Below are 21158 nucleotides of genomic sequence, written 5' to 3' on the forward strand. Positions count from 1 at the left end.
TGTTTAATCAGATTTCTTTCTTCATCTCTTACCAACCTCTCCATTCTCAATTCATACTACATGTAACTAAAGGAGATATTTGTGGGTCTAAGCTGCTTAGCACAGGGTATGGTCCACATACTCAACAGATGTTAACCATTACTGTTTGTTATCAGAGTAATCTTCCTGAAGCAAAATTCTAACTAGTCTTGCCATATCTTTGATCAAAAGCTTTCAATGGTTCCCATTATCTACAAGGGACTGCATCATGCAGGAGGCGGCAGAGGGAAGTAAAATGAGAACCACCACTTCAGTCAGAGATTCTCACTGTGCACCCAACATTTGAGTGGAGGTTAAATCAAGCTTCCTAGAGCTCATTTTCATCATCTGTAAAATGGCTATCATGAGACCTCCTTCTTGGAGTTGTTACAAGGGTTACAGATTAAATAAGATAACATATACAAAGCACCCAGCACACACAGTAGGTACTTAACAAATTCTGATCTTCCCTCCTTACAACCTGAACTCCTAAACAACCAAATTCCATAATCTAGCCCAAAAGTACCTCTTCACACTTCTTTCCCATTATATACCCCCGATTCAGCCAAACTAGACTTCTCACCATGCTTTGAGCCTGCCTTCTCATTTCTTGCCTCTTAGCCCCAAAATTTGCTTATTCCAGTGGTTTTGCTTCTCCATCCAACTTCAATGATTAAGCCCAGGCCAAATGCTGCCCTTGTCCCTGAAGCATTTTCTCTTATCATCTCCACTGCTAAGAATACACTGTCTGAACTTCTTTAATTACACTTATCACACCTGGCCTTATTCAAGAGTTATATTGAAATTTTGTGTCTTATAGGTCCTACTTGAATGGACTGGAACAGAAATGGGTAACAACTCCCACTAAGTACCATTTCTACTTAACTTTAGTTAGTGCTAATCAAAACCTACAAACCACATCTGAGAACAAGAAAAGATCTGGTGTTGCTACCAGCTGGCCTGGCACTCACAGTTAGCTCTTGGTGTTCTCTTAAATGTAGGCAATTTCAGACATCAACAGCAGACAAGCCCATTCTGTGACCATGATGGATCAAGGCAAAAAAAATAATAATAATAACAACATTCTGTAATGTCTGAACACACATAAAACACAAACACTGCCCAAAGAAATATATATATATATATATATATATAAAACAGCCCCTATTCCTAGATGATGAATGACTGCTGACTGCTGCCACTTTGTTAATTATAGCTATACCTTTTCCTAAGACTGCTCTCCTTACAGAAACTCTACTAAGACACGCAGTCACAAAATTCACCCAACTTTCTGACAGCACCCAATTCATAGCAAAGCCCCACGTCCTTGAACCTTCTTCAAAATCACCTACCACAAGCCTCAATCTCTACAGTAAGACTTTTCTAACACTCTTCTTGCTGAGATACTGCGTGCTTCATCATGGTACACATCTTCCTTTGCTGAACAGGTAATAAAACCAATTTACTCAACTACAGGTGCACTCCTGGTACCCTGGCTGGAGGATAAACTATGAACTTCTTGAATAAAAGTCGAGTATTTTCTTTATGCCTACAGGGCATGCTCTGGGTCTCACATGCTATACACTTTGTTGAACTGATCTGAATGACTTATATAGGCCTCTTGGCCCTTTCTGGAATCTCAAGACCCAGCCCAGTCACTCTCAAGGCTAAACGTTTACTTCATTATCCTGAGTGTTTTCAACTTCACAGTTTTGAGAAAAGAAAACAGCTGTCAGGGTGACTGATCAAGGTGCTCCACACCCACACACCTCTGGGTTTTTGAATTTGAAAAAATGTTTAATTCACATGCACTCACAGTCTCTCAAACTGTCTCCTCTCTTCTTTGTGTACACTTTCAGAATAGATGCCTGATGTTTCCTTAGGAGAAGAACAAGTAAGGGACCAAAATAATTTGTTTCAGGCACTTACAATTATGTATGTATGTCGATGTTATATACGTACATAACATATGTATACATGAGATTAAGAGTCAGTGAGGACTCACTTGAGGAGAATCTGGGGACGAGAAGAGTCTGAACTATTCCAGAGAAACAGGGTTCCTGAGGTGGGGATGGTATGGAACCCTGTTTATAGGCATTCAAAGTGAGATGCTCAATGGAAAACAGGCAGGCAGGGTCAGCAGGAGAGATGCCAGGTGTGACATTACTGTTGAGCGCCATGGGCCCCAGCCAACAGAGACGGAGGGCAGGACTCTCTTGGGGTCAACTCTAGCACAGAAGCAGCACTCTGCCACTGTGGAAGACGTCAAACGCTCTGGCGCCTATGCAAAGTCTTAGTCAGCTAACTGGGAACAACTGACAAGCCCCTGACCTAGTATGCTGACATTTTCATGTTCCACGGGTGAGTAAGATGACTGAGGAGGAGAATGGCTGTTATGGCCAAAGAAGAAACTGGTTGATGAAATGAAAGGAGAACCATAGGAAAAAGAGACCATCCTATCTTAGACTTTGTGGCAATAACGTAGGGGTTGTGTGGCACAGGTTCTAGTAAGATAGAATTAAGCAGTTCTAAAAATAAAGCCATGTAGTTCCATGGCATGAAACTCTAAGAAGAAAGCTCTTGAAATGCACTTTTGCTTGGATATTTAGAAGAGCTACCAGTACATCTACTGTTTTCCTGGGAAACATGTACTGGTAGTTCTAAAAGAACAGACAGAAGATGAACAAAATAACACACAAGAAATCAGAATGAAAGAGTAGCAAGACTTGGAAAAACCACACAAGGAGGCCAAGGTTCAAAATAAGTTTACGAAAGGCTAGCAAAAGCAAAAGGGGTATTTTTAGAGTGAAAATACAAAATTCATAGGATCTTGGGATAGACATGTACACCCTGCTATATTTAAAATGGATAACAAGGACCTACTGTACAGCACATATAACTCTGCTCAAGGTTATGTGGCAGCCTGGATCGGGGTGGGTTTGGGGAATAATGGATACCTCTATACATGTGGCTGAGTCCCTTCACTGATCACCTGAAACTATCACCACATTGTTAGCTGGCTATATCCCAATCCAAAATAAAAAGATTAAAAAAAAATAAAACTACAAACAATAAACACTGGAGAGGATGTGGAGAAAAGGGAATCCTACTACACAGTTAGTGGGAATAGAAACTGATACAGCCACTATGGAGAATACCATGGAGATCTCTTAAAACACTTGGACTAAAACTACCATATGACTCAGCAATCCCACTACTGGGCATATACTCTGAGAAAATCACAATTCAAAAAGATATATGTACCCCAGTGTTCACTGCAGCACTATTTACAACAGCCAGGACATAGAAGCAACCTAAATGTCCCCTGACAGATGAATGGATAAATAAGATGTGGTACATATATACAATGGAATATTACTCAGCCATGAAAAGGAACAAAAGTGAGTCAGTTTTAGTGAGGTAAATGAACCTAGAGCCTGTTACACAGAGTGAAATAAGTCAGAAAAAGAAAAACAAGTATCACATATTAATGCATATACATGGAATCTAGAAAAATAATATGGATGAACCTATTCACAGGGAAGAAATGGAGATGCAGACATAGAGAATGGACTTATGGACACAGCAGGGGAAGGAGAGGGCTGGACCAACTGAGGCACTGACATATATACACTGTCATGTGTAAGATATATGACTAGTGGGAAGCTGCTGTGTAACACAGGGAGCCCAGCCCATATACACAAAACTGATTCATGTTGTTGTACGGCAGAAACTGACACACTGTAAAGCAATTATCCTCCAATAAAAAAATAAAATGCAAATTTACCTGATGATAAAATGTAATGCTGAGAAAGCAGAACTTCTCAACCTCTATTTTACTTCCATATTCTCTATCAAAGGATATGAATTTAGGGTTAAATGGAAGAAAATTAACAATTATAGAGGGAAAAAATGTCCCAGATGGGTGAGGAAAATAAGTTCAAATGCATTCACTAAATAATTTCCTCCAGGAAGACTGGTAAAACTTGCAAATAAGGTCACTGAACTAAAAAAAATTTTAGAAATTAAATTGGTAAAGAAAAATTTTTAATGAATGGCAATAGATAACTATTGCTCCAGTTTGCAAAAAGCAAAAGCTGGACAGTGGACTTTTCAACTAATAGAGAAGTGAACATCTTGTGTAGCTCTTGGGCTCAATTCTAAAAATGATTCTTCTCTTTTTTATGGAGTGGACATGAGAAGGAAGAAACTTTTTTTTTCTGGTTGCAAAAGAAATGCATACCTATGGAAAACTGAAAAAATACAGAAAAGTATAAATAATGACCACCTATAATTCCTAAAATAACCACTGTTAAAATGTTGATCTGCTTCTTTCTAGTGACTATGCAGAGTGAACACATCTTCACTTTTTATTTATAGCATACAACTTGTCATGAGAAGAAAGAAAAAAGGAGAATGAAAATGTATTAAAAGAAATTACAGCTGAAAACTTCCCAAATTTAAAGAAGGAAACAGATATCTAGGTACAGGAAACACAGAAGGTCTCAAACAAGGTAAACCCCAACAGACCTACAAAAAGACATATAATAATAAAAATTTCAAAAATTAAAAATAGGATTCTAAAGGTAGCAAGAAAAAAACTAGGAGTTAATTACAAGGGAACTCCCATAGGCTATCAGCTGATTTCTCTGCAGAAATGTTGCAGGCCAGAAAGGAATGGCAAGAAATATTCAAAGTTCTGAAAGGGAAAAATCTGCAAACTAGGATACTCTACCAAGCAAGATTATCATTTAGAATCGGAGAGACAAAGAATTTCTCAGATAAGCAAAAGATAAAAAGAACACAGCAATACTAAACCTATCCTAAAGGAAATATTGAAAGATCCTCTCTAAATAGAAATGAAATTATAAATATATAGGAAAGACAAAATCACCTAAATCACTTATTTACGTCATTTGGAAAGCAAATCACCTAATAAATAAGTCAGTACACGGGGAACTCCCCGGTGAGCCAGTGGTTAGGACTTCAGGCTTCCACCACCTGGGACCTGGGCTTGATTCCTGTTTGGGGAACTAAGGTCCTGCAAGCCGTGCAGTATGGTCAAAAAAATTTTTTAATTAAAAAAAAACCTCAATATTACAATTTAAAAAAGATAAATAAGGCCAGTGTACAGATTTTTAAAAATTCAAAATTTCTGTGAAAGTGATGATAACCACAATGAAAAACAAATGGATGAATACGAAGATGTACAAGAAAATATCAAAATCATAAAATGAAAGAGAAGAGTAAAAAATGTAGATTTTTTTTCATTTCCTAGAGTGTGTCTGAGCCTATATGACCAGTCTAAAGTACACAAAGAATGGAATTAACATACTTGAAAAACACAATAACTACAAAAACACATAACACATTCACAAAAACAAAAGAGCGAGAGAGAGAGAAAACTTAAGTATAATGCAAAAGAAAATCAAACCACAATAGGAAAAGCAAAAAGAAAAAGAATAAATATAAAATCAACAGGAAAATACAACTTAAAATGCAACAAATTCATATTTATCAGTAATTACCTTAAATGTCAATGAACTAAATGCTCCAATCAAAAGACACAGAGTAGCAGACTGGATTGAAAAAACAACAGCTACAATATGCTGCCTATAAGAGACCCACTTTAGGGCAAAGGACACAGACAAAATGAAAGTGAGGGGACACAAAAAGATATTACATGCAAACAGAAATGAGAAGAAAATGGGAGTTACACTACTCATGTCAGACACAACAGACTTTAAAACAAAGGCCACAGAGGAATATAAAGGACATTATACAATAATAAAAGGATCGATACAAAATGAGGAATTTACACTTGTTAACATATATGCACCAAATACATAAACCAAATTCTAACAGACATAAAGGGAGAAAATAACAGGAATACAATAATAGTAGGAGGTTTTAAAACACAATTCACATCAACGGATAGATCTACTAGACAAAAAATTCAATAAGGCAACAGAGATCCTAGATTATGCAATACACTATTTAGACTTAGTTGAAATTTCCAAAACATTATATCCAAAAAACCAGAATACATATTTCTTCCAAGTGCACATGGAACATTCATTAAGACTGACCACATAGTAGGGCACAAAATAAGCCTCAACAAATTAAAGAGTATAGAAATTATCTCAAGCATCTTTTCTGACCACAATGTCATGAAACTAGAAAGCAACCACAGAAAAGAGAAATGAGAAAATAAACAATTACACAGAGACTAAAAACAAGCTACTAAAAAACCAATGGGCCAATAATGAAACCAAAGAGGAAATTTAAATATATCTTGAGACAAATGACAACGAAAACACAACCATACAAAATCTGTGAGATGCAGCAAAAGCAGTTCTAAGAGGAAAGTCATAGTGATAATCAGGAAATTCATAGTGATACAGGCCTTCCTCAAGAAACAAAAAAATCTCAAATAAACAACCTAACCTTTCACTAAAAGAATTAGAAAAAGAACAAACAAAATCTAAAGTCAGTAAAAGGAAGGAAATAAAGATCACAGAGGAAATAAATAAAATAGGGATTAAAAAAAAAAAAAAAAAAAAGAAAAAAAATCAGTAAAACCAACAGCATGTTCTTTGAAAGGGTAAACATGACTGAGAAACCTCTGGCCAGGCTCACTAAGAACAAAACAAGAAATAAGGGGCCTTAACAAATAATACTGCAGAAATACAAAAAACCTTAAGAGAATACTTTGAAAAATTATATGCCAACAAATTTGACAACCTAGGAAAAATGGGTAAGCTTCTGGAAATAAACAGCTCACCAAAACTGAATCAAGAAGAAATAGATAATTTGAGCTGACTGATCGCTAGAAGTAAAATAGAATCTTTAAAAACTCTGTGCAAAACAAAAGTCTGGGACCAAATGGCTTCACAGGCAAATTCTACCAAACATATGAGTAAGACCTTATATTGATCCTTCTCAAACTCTTCCAAAGAACTGAAGAGGAAGGAACACTCCCAAAGATATTCTATTCTATGAAGCCACTATCATCACCCTTATACCAAAACCAGACAAAGACACCACCAAAAAAGAAAATTATAGGCCAATATCTTTGATGAATATAGATGCAAAAGTTCAACAAAATATTAGCAAACCAAATTCAACAACACATAAAAAGATCATATACCACAACCAAGTGGGATTCATTCCAAGTTCACAGGGCTAGTTCAACATACACAAATCAATGTGATACAGCAAATAAATGAGAAGACAAAAACCACATGATCATCTCAACAGATGCAGAAAAAGCATTTCACAAAATTTAACATCCATTCATCCTGAAAAAAAAAAATACCTCTTACCAAAGTGGGTATAGAGGGAACGTACCTCAACATAATGAAAGCTACTTATGATAAACCTACAGCCAATACAAGGCTCAACGGTGAAAAGCAGAAAGCCTTCCCACTAAAGTCCAGAACAAGACAAGGATGCCCACTTTCACCTCTTCTATTCAATATAGTATTGGAAGTCCTACCACGGCAATCAGACAAGAAATAAAAGGTATTCGAATGAAGGGAAGAGGTAAAATTGTCATTATATACAGATGTCATGATACTATATATATTAATGGAAAACCCTAAAGACTCCATACAAAAACTAGAACTGAGAAATTCAGCAAGGTAGCAGGACATAAGATTAACATGCAGAAATCAGATGTATTTCTTTTAACAATGAAATATCAGAAAGGGAATGTAAAAAATAATAATAATAACTTTCAAAATTGTACTCCCCAAGATAAAATACTTAGGAATAAATCTGAGCAAGGAGGTGACAGACTTACCCACTAAGAACTATAAAACATAAATAAAGGAAATTAAAGATGACTCAAAGAAACAGAAAGATATCCCATGCTCTTGGATTAGAAGAATTAATATTGTTAAAATGGCCATACTACCCAAAGTAACCTACAGATTTAATGTTATTCCTAACAAAGTACTCATGACATTTTTCACAGAACTAGAACAAATAATCCTAAGATTTATTTAGAACCATAAAAGACTCAGAATTGCCAATGCACTCTTGAGGAAAAAGAACAAAATAGAAGGCGTAACGCTCCTAGATTTCCAACAATACTACAAAGCTACAGTAATCATAACATCATAGTATTAGCACAAAAACAGACACATTGATCAGAGAAGGCGATGGCACCCCACTCCAGTTCTCTTGCCTGGAAAATCCCATGGAGGGAGGAACCTGGTGGGCTGTGGTCCATGGAGTCGCTAAGAGTCGGACACGACTGAGCGACTTCACTTTCACTTTCATGCATTGGAGAAGGAAATGGCAACCCACTCCAGTGTTCTTGCCTGGAGAATTCCAGGGATGGTGGTGCCTGGTGGGCTGCCATCTATGGGGTCGCACAGAGTCGGACACGACTGAAGCGACTTAGCAGCAGTAGCAGCAGCAGCAGCAGACACATTGATCAATGGAACAGAATAGAGAGCCCAGAAAGAAACTCATACATTTATGGTCAATTAATCCTCAACAGACTTCCCTGGTGGCTTAGACGATAAAGCGTCTGTCTACAATGCGATCCCTGGGTTGGGAAGATCCCTGGAGAAGGAAATGGCAATCCACTTCAGGACTATTACCTGGAAAACTCCATGGACAGAGGAGCCTGGTAGGCTACAGCCCATGGGGTCCCAAAGAGACGGACACGACTGAGCGACTTCACTATATATAATCCTCAACAAAGGAGGCAAGAATAATGGGGAAAAGACTGTTTCTTCAGCAAGTGGTGTTGGGAAAACTGGACAGCCTTATGTAAATCAATGTAGTTAAAACACATTCTCTTACCATACACAAAAATAAACTCAATATGTCTGAAATACTTAACATAAGACACGACACCATAAAACTCCTAGAAGAGATCATAGGCAAAACATTCTCTGACATAAACTGTATCAATGTTTCCTTAGGTCAGTCCCCCAAGGCAACAGAAATAAAAACAAAAATAAACAAATGAGATCTAATCAAACCTGTAACCTTTTCATAGCAAAGGAAATGATAAATAAAAAGGACAACCCACAGAATGGGAGAAAATATTTGAAATTTAGAAATCCCACTTCTGGGCATATATCCTGACAAAACTCTGATCCAAAAAGATACATGCACCCCTATGTTCATAGCAGCAGTATTCACAAGAGCCAAGACATGGAAACAAGCTAAATGTCCACTGATAGATTAATGGATAAAGATGTGGTACACATATACAGCGGAATACTTCTCAGCCGTTAGAAAGAATGAAGTAATGCCACTTGAAGCAACGTGGGTGGACCTACAAATTATCACACGAAGTGAATTCAGAAAGAGAAAGACAAATGCCATATGATATCACTTATATGTGGAATCTAAAATATGATGCAAGTGAACCTATCTACAAAACAGAAACAGACTCACAGACATAGAGAACAGACTTGCGGTTACCGAGGGAGAGGGTTGGGGGAAGGATGAAGTGGGAGGCTGGGGCTAGCAGATGCAAACTATTACACACGGAACAGATAAACAAGGTCTTACTTTACAGCACACAGAACTATATTCAGTATCCAAGGATAAACTGAAAAGGAAAAGAATATTTAAAAATGTATATACAGGAATGAAGACTGCCGGGAGAAATATCAATAACCTCAGATATGCAGATGACACTACCCTTATGGCAGAAAGTGAAGAACTAAAGAGCCTCTTGATGAAAGTGAAAGAGGAGAGTGAAAAAGTTGGCTTAAAGCTCAACATTCAGAAAACTAAGATCATGGCATCCGGTCCCATCACTTCATGGCAAATAGATGTGGAAACAGTGGCTGACTTTATTTTGGGGGGCTCCAAAATCACTGCAGATGGTGATTTCAGCCATGAAATTAAAAGACTCCTACTCCTTGGGAGAAAAGTTATGACCAACATAGACAGCATCTTAAAAAGCAGAGACATTATTTTGCCAACAAAGGTCCGTCTAGTCAAGGCTATGGTTTTTCCAGTGGTCATGTATGGATGTGAGAGTTTGACTATAAAGAAAGCTGAGTGGCAAAGAATTGATGCTTTTGAACTGTGGTGTTGGGAGAAGACTCTTGAGAGTCCCCTGGACTCTCCAACCAATCCATCCTAAATGAGATCAGTCCTGGGTGTTCATTGAAAGGACTGATGTTGAGGTTGAAACTCCAATACTTTGGTCACCTGATGCGAAGAGCTGACTCATTTCAAAAGACCCTGAAGCTGAGAAAGATTGAGGGCAGGAGGAGGAGGAGACAACAGAGGATGAGATGGTTGGATGGCATTACCGACTCAATGGACATGAGTTTGGGTAAACTCTGGAAGCTGGCGATGGAGAGGGAGGCCTGGCATGCTGTGGTTCATGGGGTCACAAAGAGTCAGACACGACTGATTGACTGAACTGATACAGGTATAACTGAATCACTTTGAACAGCAAAAATTAGTGCAATATTGTAAGTCAACTATACTTCAATTAACATAGTCTCAAAAAATAGGTGCACAGTACCAGATTTCAAATTTAGGTATAATTTATTCTGTATTTGTATTGTCCACCCTGTTTACAAATCAATACCACTGGTTTAGTGATTCCAGAGAAATCGATATTTTTTTCCCCTTTGATTTCAAAGAAAAACAAACCTGGCCACACACACACAAAAAAAATAGTTCATGAATATAACTTACTGGAATCATAACAGTCTATCATATGGATGCACAATAATTCACGCAGCCATAAATAATAATAAATGGGAACCCACTCCAGTATTCTTGCCTGGGAAATCCCATGGAGAGATGAACCTGACAGGCTACAGTCCACTGGGTTGCAAAAGAACTGGACACGACTTAGCAACTAAACAATAATGGCTTATAAATGCTAATAGAGGAAACCTTGATCCTTGGGAGCGAATTCATTAATTCACTTAATTCTAATTCTTTAATTTATTGATTAAATTCTTTAATTGATTTTCTACTATGTGTGGGCCTGATCTAAAGCTGGAGATACTGCAGTGAACAAAACAAAAATCCTGACCCTCATGGAGTCTCCTATCTCAACCAGAAAAGAGATGATACACAAGGTAATGATAAATACTCAGAGAAAAAACGAAGCAGGCAAAGGGGATAGAATGTGTTGGGAGAAAGTAAAGATTTAGCAAGAGTATCCAGAGAAGGCTCAGGAGAGGTCTTTTAAGTTAAGATGTAAAGCAGATAAAGGAAATGCACGCAGCTATCTAAGGAAGAGCATTTGGGGCAGAGGAAGCAACCAATGCAAAGGCCCTGAGGCGAGAGCACAGCTGGAACCTTCAAACCATAGTAAGGCGGCGGCCAGTGCGGCCAAAGCAAAATGGGAAAGAGGGCAACAGGAAGAGGATTAAGCAGGCCTTGTAGGTCACCTACAGACTGTGTCTTTTCATCTGAGTGAGTCAGGAAGCCACTGGAGGGTTCTGTGGAGGGAGACTTAAGCTTTAGCAGGGTTAGTATGGATTCTATGTTGAGGATACAATGAAGGGGGAAGAAAGGAAGCATGCAAACCATATGCCTATATTGGGCAGAATAAGATGGAATAAAGCAATCAAACCAACTGGTTTAATGACTGTACACAAATGGGTTTCCATGAAGAGAATGGGGTGACCTTAAGAGCAGTTTCAAAAGACTGACAGATTTTTTTTTTTTAGATAATGTGAATGATCAAGAAGATATGCTAATCACAATCAAGGGTGAAATCATGAAAAAAAATTATGAGGCAGTGAGAGAAATTTGAATACTGATTTCATGACATTAAGGAATTACTGACTTTCAGGTGTGATAATGATATTGAGGCTATATTTTTAAAATAATTTTTATTTTCTTATGCTTTAGAGATGTATACAAAAATACTTAAGGATGAAATGAAATCCCAATGTCTGGGATTTGGTATTTTCATAGGGGGGAAAGTAAGTGGGGATATTCATGATACAAGATGATGGTTGCTGAAGAAGGATGATGTGGATTCATCTTATTATACTACTCTCTTTACTTTTTCTTATGTTTGAAAATGTCTTTAACAAAAAAGGTTTTTTAAAAATCAAGAATGATATATAGCTGAGAGAGACGGTAAAAACAAATACAATGAATGAAACAATAAATGTTCTGAAAAAAAAGAGGCTAGAATTCTGGATCAAATTGATCCAGAATTTGATCAAATGCAACAAGGAAGGCTATATTCCTCTATTTGGTTCCAAAACACCAAGTGAATGTACAAAATGGACAAACCTATAGGAGTACCTCCTTTAAAAAAAAAAAAAGTTTAAAATTCTAATACACAGCAAAATCAGCAAGTAAAACACCCAAAGTCTAAAGCAATCCCCAGGATGCATTAATAGAACTAAAGAATTTTAAAAAGGGGGATATGCATTTAGTCACTAAGTCAAGTCCAGCTCTCTGCAACCCCATGGACTGTAGTCTGCCAGGCTTCTCTGTCCATGGGATTCTCCAGGCAAGAATACTGGACCAGGTTGCCACTTCCTCCTGCTCCAATATCTACCCCCAGGGTAGGAAGTGAGTCTCCTGCACTGGCAGGCAGATTCTTAACTGCTGAGCCACCAGGGAACCCCCTAAAAAGGGGGATGGGAGGTGCAATAGGCTGCTCTTCCATGAGCTAACTGGCTCACACTTGCTACTGTTTGCCTTCTAAGAGGGCCAACTTACATACTTGTGACTACATCACGTGAGGAATGGATGTGGGACCTAGGGATGTCACATATGAAAAAAGATGGAAAAGGGGGACGTGATACTACTCTACAAATTTCTGAACTCCTTGTCTTTCCCCTTTAATCTATTTTGCTTCATTACTATTTTGGTAAAAGTATACTTGGTATAGTCACCTAAGCCAATAAGCTGAGAATAATTCAAGATGCCTCCCTCTGCCTCACATTCCACTTCTAGTTTAAAATGTCTCTGAAAATTGTTCTTTTCCCTCCTGTTCAATGTGGACACTTCCCCTGCTCCATTTACTCCTTCTTCCTCCGGTATCCCTATTTCCCTCTGGGAACCACTCTCAACTCCACAGTGGATCAGCATATTCTTTCTACCCAGAGCACTGCAAATAACTTTACTCAAGTCAGTAAGATGGGTGGATATGTTAGCTGGAACTACTGGGAAAGAACTGGGGGTGGGGGGATAAAAGTGAGATGGGAGTGAAGGAAGAGTTCCAAAGAAAAGAAGCATTCTTTCTCTGGACAATTAAATGTGAGGAAGTGATATCTGGAATCGTTGCAACTAGTGTTGCTAGCCTGAGAGAGAAGGCAGAGGACAGAGCCAACATAAGGAACCCAGAAGTATAAAGGACAAAGAAACTCAGAGGCCCTGATGGGATTGTGAACCTCTGGGTCAAACCACACAGGAAGCCAATTCTCACGCAAAGTCTTTTCATGTGCACTAGTCAATACATCCTGCTTTCAACTTGACAACTCAGCTGAATTTTCTGTTACTTACCATGACAATCCTAAACTGATGAGCCCAAACACACTGCCTCAACGATGTTCATGATGTCTCAAATGGACTACTGCAACATATTCCCTGAAGAAACCCTCACTGATACAGCCCCTACACTGTTGCCAAGATGTCCTTTCAGACTGTAAGTTTCTTTTCTACTAACAAACTCACAATGGCCTCACCGATCTTTAGAATAAGATCCAAACTCCTTAAGTATGGCATGAAAAAAATCTTTACAATTTGGCCCCTTGTCTCATCTCTTACAACTCTAAAGCTATTTCAAAGCTCTGGGTATTGATTTTGCTGTGTTCTCTCTGCCTGAAATATCCTTGTTAATCTGGCTAATAAAAACACATTAGAGTTACTTCCTCAATTTAGTAAAAAGAAGGAAAAAAAGCAAGGTTTTAACATCCAAAAATCAATTATGTAATGTATCATATCCATAGAATGAAGGACAAAAACCCCATGGTCACTTAATAGACAGAAAAAGCACTTGACAAAATTCAATTCAATCCCTTCATAATAAAATACTCAACAGACCCCCTTTTAAAAATTCTTTAGTTCTATTAATGCATCCATAGCTAGCAATATCCTTAATGGTATGAAAGCTTTCTTAAGATTAGGAACAATCAAGGATGTTCACTTTCACCATTTCTATTTGACATTGTACTAGAGGTTCTAGCCCAGGCAGTTAGGCAAGAAAAAGAAAAGGCATGTAGATCGGAAAGAAAGAAGTAACACAATCTCTGTTTGGAGACAACACGATCATTGGAGAAGGAAATGGCAACCCACTCCAGTGTTCTTGCCTGGAGAATCCCAGGGACGGAGGAGCCTGGTGGGCTGCCGTCTATGGGGTCGCACTGAATCAAACATGACTGACGCGACTTAGCAGCAGCAGACAACACGATCATTTATTGCGGCCAATAAACAATTCAGCAAGTCTACAGAATACAGTATTAATACACAAAGATTGTGTTTCTAAAACTGAGTAATGAATAGTCTTAAAATTAATAAAATAATTCAATTTACAATAACATCAAAAAGAATAAAATACGGATATATTTAACAAAAGAAGACTTGCACACTGAAAACTACTGAAAGCCACTCAGTCGTGTCTGACTCTTTGCGACCCCACAGACTATATAGTCCATGGAATTCTCCAGGCCAGAATACTGAAGTGGGTAGCCTTTCCCTTCTCCAGGGGATCTTCCCAACCCAGGGATCGAACCCAGGTCTCCCACATTGCAGGGGGTTTCTTTACCAGCTGAGCCACAAGGGAAGCCCAAGAACACTGAACTGGGTAGCCTATTCCTTCTCCAGCAGATCTTCCCAATCCAGGAATCAAAGTGAGTCTCCTGCATTGCAGGTGGATTTCTTTACCAACTGAGTTATCGGGGAAGCCTGAAATCAATTAAAGACCTAAATAAAATTTAAAATATCCTATTCATAGATTAAAAGACTTATTAAGATGGCAATACTCTTCAAAATGATTTACAGATTCCACACAATCAAAATCCCCGCTGGTTTTTGCAGAAACTGACAAGCTAATCCTAAAATGTGTATGGAAATCCTGAGCCACAGCACTCAGAAATCAACCTTGATAATAAAAGGACACAGTTTGGAGACTTAACACTTCATGGTCTCAAAATTTAACTACAAAGCTTCAGTAATCAAGGCAGTGTGGTACTGACATAAGGACAGGTATATATTCTATACCTGATGTTTGTCAATGGAACAGAATTGAGAGTCCAGAAATAAGCTCTCACACTTAGTCAACTGAATTTCAACAAGGGTGTTAAAACAATTCAATGTAAACAGAATATTCTTTTCAACAAATAATGCTGGGATAACTGTATATCCATATGAAGTTGGACTTTTCCTCATATCAAAAGCAAAAATTAACTCAAAATGGATCAAAGGATTAAATATAAGAGTAAATACTATAAACTTGAAGACATGGACATAAATCTTCATGACCTTGGATCTGGCAATTATTTTTTTAGGTCTGACATCAAAAGCAGAAGAGAAGGCGGTAAATAAGTTAGATTTCATCAAAATTAAAAACTTTTCTTAAGAGGACACCATCAAGAAAGTGAAGAGTTGAAGAAAATATTTGCAAGTCACATATCTGATAATGAACTTGTACCTAAAATGCATAAGGAATTTTTATAATTCAACAATAAAGACAAGAAACCCAATTTAAAAATGGGCCAAAGTCTGAACTGACATTTCTCTAAGTTGTTACACAAACAGCCTATAAACACATGAAAATATATTAAAGTTGTTAGTCATCATGGAAATACCAAAAAAAGCCCACAATAAGATAGCACTTCACACCCGTTATGATGGCTATAATAAAAGGCTGGTGATAACAGACATCGGAGAGAGTGTGGAGAAACTGGAAGCCTCACATATTAATGGTGGGAATGTAAAATCATAAGATACTTTGGAAAACAATTTAGCAGTTCCTCAAAACTGCTCATAGAGTAATAATATGAGCAAAATTCCACTCTTAGTTCCAGCCACACTAAAATGTTCACATTTCCCAAATGCATATATTCAAGAGAAATCAAAGCATATATCCACACAAAAATGTGTACATGGATGTTAATAGCAGCATTACTCATAATCATCAAAACCCCAAATGCCCAACTAATAAATGAATAAAATGTAGATGGAATATTCCACATAATGGAATATTATTCAGCCATGAAAAGTAATGAAGCACTGATACATGCTACAACATGGATGAAACTTGAAAACATGCTATGTGAAAGAAACCAGTCACAAAAGATCACATATTGTATGATTCCATTTACATGAAATGCCCATAGCAGGCAAATCTATAGAAAGTAGATTAATGGTTGCCTAGGAAGCTCCAATACTTTGGCCACCTGATGCGAAGAACTGACTCATTAGAAAAGACCCTGATGCTGGCAAACATTGAAGGCAGGAGGAGGAGGGGACAAGAGAGGATGAGATGGTTGGATGGCATCACCAACTTGATGGATATGGCTTTGAGCAAACTCAGGGAGATTGCTCTGAGCTGAGGACAGGGACGCCTGGTGTGCTGCAGTTCATGGGATCACAAAGTGTTGGACACAACTGAATGACTCAACTGAATTGAAGGCTGAAGGGGCTCAGGGTGGGGGGACTGTTAATGGGAGATGGCTAAAGAGGTTAAAGATGGCTAAAGATGGTTTGGGGAGGGGGCGGCAATGATAAAGTGTTCTAAAATTGATTAGTGACGATGGTTGCACAACTCTGTGACCATGCTAAAAACCATTCAAACGCTTTTTTTCTTGCTTACTTTTTTATTGATATATAGTTGATTTACAATATTATATTCATTTCAGGTGTACAGCACAATGATTCCACATTTTGCAGATTATACTCCATTATAGGTTTTTTACAAGATAATGGCTATAACACCCCGGGCTATACAGTATATCCTTGTTGCTTATCTATTTTATAATACATAGCAGTTTTTATCTGTTAATCTCATACCGTTAATTTACCCCTCCCCCCTTTCCTCTCCTGTTTGGTAACCACAAGTTTGTTTTCCATATCTGTGGTTCTGTTTCTGTTTTGCATACACATTCGAGTTATTTTTTAGATTTCACATATAAGTGATATCACATAGTATTTGTCTCTGACTTTTTTCACTATGCATATTCTTAGGTCCATTCATATTGCTGCAAATAGCTACTGCTTTTTCTAAAATTTATTTATTTTTAATTGGAGCATAATTGCTTTACAATATTGTGTTGGTTTCTGCCATGTATCAACATGAATCAGTCACATGTCCCCTTCCTCTTGAACCTTCCTCGCACCTCCCACCCATCCCACCTCTCTAGGCTGTCACAGAGCACGGGTTGAGTTCCCTGTGTCACACGTAAATTTCCACTGGCAATCTATTTTACACATGGTAGTATGTATGTTTCCATGCTATTCTCTCAATGTGTCCCACCCTCTCCTTCCCCCACTGTGTCTACAAGTCTGTTCTCTATGTCTGTGTCTCCAATGCTGCTCTGCAAATAGGTTCATCAGTACCATTTTCTAGATTCTATATATATGCATTAATATATGATATTTGCTTTTCTCTGACTTACTTCACTCTGTATAATAGGCTCTCGGTTCATCCACCTCATCAGAACTGAGTCAACTGTGTGTCCTTTTATGGCTGAGTAATATTCCATTGTGTATGTGTACCACAGCTTCTTTACCCAAGCATATGTTGATGGACATCTAGGTTGCTTCCATGTCCTAGCTATTATAAATAGTGCTACAATGAACACTGAGGTACATGTGTCTTTTTCAATTATGATTTCCTCAGGGTATACACTCAGTAGTGGGATTGTTGGGTCATATGGTAGTTTTGTTTTTTTTAATGTGGAACTGTGGTGTTGGAGAAGACTCTTGAGAGTCCTTTGGACTGCAAGGAGATCCAACCAGTCCATTCTAAAGGAGGTCACTCCTGGGTGTTCTTTGGAAGGAATGATGCTAAAGCTGAAACTCCAGTACTTTGGCCACCTCATGCGAAGAGCTGACTCATTGGAAAAGACTGATGCTGGGAGGGATTGGGGGCAGGAGGAGAAGGGGACGACAGAGGGTGAGATAGCTGGATGGCATCACCGACTCGATGGACTTGAGTTTGAGTGAACTCCGGAAGTTTTGGTGATGGACAGGGAGGCCTGGCGTGCTGCAATTCATGGGGTCGCAAAGAGTCGGACACAACTGAGCAACTGAACTGAACTGAAGCATGTTTAATTTTATTAAAATGCATTTACCAAATTGTTTTCCAACGTGGTTGTACCATTCTACATCGTTACCAGCAATATGAGAGTTTCAGTTGCTTTGCATCCTCATGCATATGGTAGTTTTATTCTTAGTTTATAAAGGAATCTCTATACTGTTTTCCATAATGACTCTATCAGTTTACACTCCCACCAATGCAAAAGAGGTCCCTTTTCTCCACAGCCTCTCCAGCATTTATTGTTTGCAGATTTTTTGATAATGGACATTCTGACCAGAACTGACTCATTGGAAAAAACCCTGATGCTGGGAAAGATTGAAGGCAGGAGGAGAAGGGGACAACAGAGGATGAGATGGTTGGATGGCATCACCAACTCGATGGACATGAGTTTGAACAAGCTCTGGGAGTTGATGATGGGCAGAGAAGCCTGGAGTGCTGTAGTCCATGGGGTTGCAAAGAGTCGGACACGACTGAGTGACTGAACTGAACTGATTCTGACGAGTGTGAGTTGATATCTCATTGTAGTTTTGATCGGCATTTCTCTAATAATAAGCGATGTTGAGTATCTTTTGATTCAGTCGCACAGTTTAAATACATGAACTGCATGGTATGTGAATTATATCTCAAGAAAGCTATTACCAAAAAAAAAAGAAAAGGCTCTTCTCTTCCATAACACCTTTCTTGAGACACCAATAAAACTAACCATTTAACATGTGTCAACTCCTTTCCCTGCAAGGATTTGAGTACCTGCAATTGATACTTTTTTGCACTTATTCAATGTCTTTTCCCCTCTACTAAACTGTGAGTTCCTCAAGGCAGGGATTTGGTTCTTTTTTTTTTTTTTTTTTAAGAATTAAACAGTATTTATATACTGTGTGTAAGCTATGTTAAAGGGTACATCATAAATATTTGCTAAAGACTACCTTAATGGCTGTCATGTGCAAAAGGGACAATGCTCATTTCATATATCCCAATGGGCAGAGATGGAAGCTATAATGACACAAATTTTAAGACATGGATAACACTAATTTTCAAATAATCAGGGCTAGCCCTTTCTTCAAAGCAGGGGTTTCTGGATTCTGTGGTTTCTCTGAGTTGATACTCAAATTCTTGATGTATGTACAAAAAGTATAGGCATTTTTCCTGGGGGAAAAAATCCATAATTTTCATTAGATTCTCAAATGGGTATATAACCCAATAATGGTTAGAAGTCACCGTTTTTAAAATATCAGTGTACCAAGACAAGGATTTTAGTTAGCAAATTTCAGTTACTGGAATACGTCAGTTAAGGTAGGTTTTTACATCGATTATGGTGACTCAAACAGTAATGAATCTGCCTGCAATGTAGGAGACCTGGATTCAATCCCAGGGTGGGGAAGATCCCCTAGAGAAGGGAATGGCCACCCACTCCAGTATTTTTGACTGGAGAATTTCATGGACAGAGGGGCTGTCTGCAGGCTGCAGTCCATGGCATCGCAAAGAACTGGACACGACTGAAAAACTAACACTAACTTACTTTTATCTAGATTGTACTACTTTGATAATGAATGCAAAAAGAGCACTTTATTCATTTAAAAATACTGACTGTCCATTATATGCCAACTGCTAAAGAAATAGTGGTAAACAAGACAAACTGCCTGCCCTCAGGAGCTTACACTCTACAAAGTGGAGACCAAAAAAAAAAAAAAAAAAAAAACAAACTAGTAAAATATATAAGAAAATGCCATATGATACAATAACACCTTCAGTCGAGAAAATAAAGCATAGGAATAGGAAATGATGGGAGTGTAAAGAGTGACTTTTGTTAGAGTCATCAGGGAAAGTCTCTGAGGAGATTACATTTAAGCTGAGAAATGAGAAGGATGCCGAGGAAATAACACTTCAGGAATGAAGAGAACAGAAACTGCAAAGTTTCTAAGAACACTGATTATTATTACTTGAACTCTTAGGAGAAAAAGCCATCTCCGATCATCTCTCTATACAACATTTAGAAGAGTATCTCCCACCCGCATTGAAGAGAACTTATTCAAGACAATTCAGCATGATAAAAATTTAATGTGGTAAGGCACTATTGTAGACGAATCTTTAATAGCTTAGAGTCATCGTGAATTTTCTCTTCATCATCATTAGACAAAGTGAGTAAAAGCTTTGGGGTTTTGTAATAAGACAGAAAGAAAAAAAAAAAGAAAACCCAACAAATGAGGTAGTTTGCTTTTTTTTTAATAAGAAGTTTCTCCCAGGGAGATAGTTTTACAAACATAAAGATTATCAAGCAAAGTCTATGAACAGAATTCTGGGTTAGATCTGCCCTTCACCCCTAGAGCTTGGTGTTTTGCGTTTCTTGTATTTATAATCTATGACGTACAAGAGGGTGGAGTTACAGTCAATGTGCACAAAGTAGAGGGAAATGAGTTTCAGTTCAAGGAGCTGTCCAACATCAACAGGTTGAATATTAGTGGAAGCACGAAAACTGTAAAACCGTGTCTCAAGGATGTTACACAGACAATTGCCAGAAGAAAGTTACCAGAACTTCACAATCTACAGAGAACTGTTCTAGTTCTTCTCCCAGCCTTTGACATTCCTGCCGTTACACTCACCCATTATGCAAAAGCCCCAGAATGCAAACCACAGGGTGGATTTTTAACCACCACATACATCATGCCAGTAACAAAGGATTAACAAATACTTGTTCACGTAACGGGAAGGCAGAACCATGTTCATCTCAGTAACTGAAACTCGGATTATTAAAATCTTCACGTTATATTTACGAAGGCACAAAAAGAGCCTGAAGCAGTGAGCACTCGACACCAAACTGAAAATTCACAACAAATTAAGGTTAACAATACCCAGTCCAACTATTCCATTCGAAAGCACGAGAGAAAGCACACGGACACCCTAAAAAGGGGAATTC

The 21158-nt window shown here is 38.1% G+C and overlaps 1 protein-coding gene across 4 annotated transcripts in view; it reads right to left on the minus strand.

The window, feature by feature from the left end:
• The window catches only part of RIC3 (RIC3 acetylcholine receptor chaperone), a 62535-nt gene that overhangs the window by 40051 nt on the left and 1326 nt on the right, over nt 1–21158 (minus strand). The gene's annotated exons all lie outside the window — the stretch shown is intronic.

Source organism: Bubalus bubalis, chromosome 16 (assembly GCF_019923935.1).
Source record: "Bubalus bubalis isolate 160015118507 breed Murrah chromosome 16, NDDB_SH_1, whole genome shotgun sequence".
NCBI lineage: Eukaryota > Metazoa > Chordata > Mammalia > Artiodactyla > Bovidae > Bubalus > Bubalus bubalis.